The sequence below is a fragment of the Diospyros lotus genome, chromosome 2 (genome assembly GCF_014633365.1).
Source record: "Diospyros lotus cultivar Yz01 chromosome 2, ASM1463336v1, whole genome shotgun sequence".
Lineage (NCBI taxonomy): Eukaryota > Viridiplantae > Streptophyta > Magnoliopsida > Ericales > Ebenaceae > Diospyros > Diospyros lotus.
The window spans coordinates 26,772,008-26,773,341 of NC_068339.1; the positions used below are offsets into that span (position 1 = coordinate 26,772,008).

Consider the following 1,334-nt stretch of genomic DNA (forward strand, 5'->3'; position numbering starts at 1 on the left):
TGGTCTCTCCAACCTGGATTGTAGGTGGCTGAGTATGGATCATACTTGTGTTGTGGATGCTGCTGGAAAGGTGGATTGTGCTGCTGGAAAGGTCTACCAGGGAAGATGCCAGCAACAGATTCATTATTTTCTTGCAACTGTGGGCATTGATCTGTTGTATGGGATGGCAAGGAGCAAATGCCACAAAGCTGCTGCTGGGGTTGCTTTCTCTCTAATGCCAACTGCTTGACCATGGAAGCCAATTCCTCAAGCTTGTTTTCCATCCTTTGCTGGTCCATAGTGGCAGCCACATTGACTTCATTGATGGCTTTTGTAGGAGTGTTAATTCTGGTGCCAAATTGCTGAGCATTTTGTGCCATCTTTGATATCAGCTCTTGTGCAGCTGCTGGGGTCTTCTCTGCCAAAGCTCCTCCACTTGCAGCATCTACCAAGTACCTGTCCATGGGGATTAGACCTTCATAGAGATACTGAATTAGGAGTTAGTCACTTATCTGATGGTGAGGACAGCTGGAACACAACTTCTTGAACCTCTCCCAATACTCATGTAGAGTTTCACCACTCATCTGCCTTATACCACAAATTTCCTTCCTTATTGATGCTGTTCTGGAGGCTGGAAAGAATTTTTCCAGGAAGATTCTTTTCAATCCATCCCAGCTGGTAATGGCAGCTGGTGGCAGGTAGTAGAGCCAATCTTTGGCTGATCCATCAAGTGAGAATGGGAAGGCTCTCAGCTTGATCTGCTCTTCATCTACTCCTTGTGGCCGCATGGTTGAGCAAACAACATGAAATTCTTTTAGATGCTTGTGCGGATCCTCTCCTGCAAGACCATGAAACTTGGGCAACAAGTGGATTAGTCCAGATTTTAGTTCAAAGTTAGCATCCAACTGTGGGTATTGAATACATAGGGGCTGGTAATGCACATCAGGTGCAGCCAGCTCTCTAATGGTTCTACCATCCAAATGACCATGATTTGCATTATTTCCATTACCATTATTTCCATTATTTCCATTATTTCCATTACCATTATCTGCCATATTGATGAATTCTGGAATAGGTTCGGATGAAGTATTAGAAGCACTATTAGGGTCAATCCTATCCCGAGATTTAAGCTCTCTAGCTTGCCTTCTAAGAGTGTTCTCTAATTCAAGATCCAAGTCAAGTAATGTTTTCTTAGATGACCTGGTCATGCACTAGAGATTAGCACAAAAAACAGCACACAAAATGGCCTATGCATACCAAGAACACAGAAACACAAAAAACACACAAACAAAAACAAAAACACACAAACACAAAAACATAAAAACAGGTCAAACAATAAGCCCTTAGATGATTTT

At 42.7% G+C, this 1,334-nt stretch overlaps 1 non-coding gene across 1 annotated transcript; it reads left to right on the top strand.

Moving 5' to 3' along the window:
* The first annotated feature begins 489 nt into the window (after window positions 1-489).
* LOC127796114 (small nucleolar RNA R71) lies at window positions 490-594 on the top strand. Its single transcript, XR_008021943.1, has one exon. It is a non-coding gene; the product is annotated as a small nucleolar RNA R71 (small nucleolar RNA).
* Window positions 595-1,334: the final 740 nt, after the last annotated feature.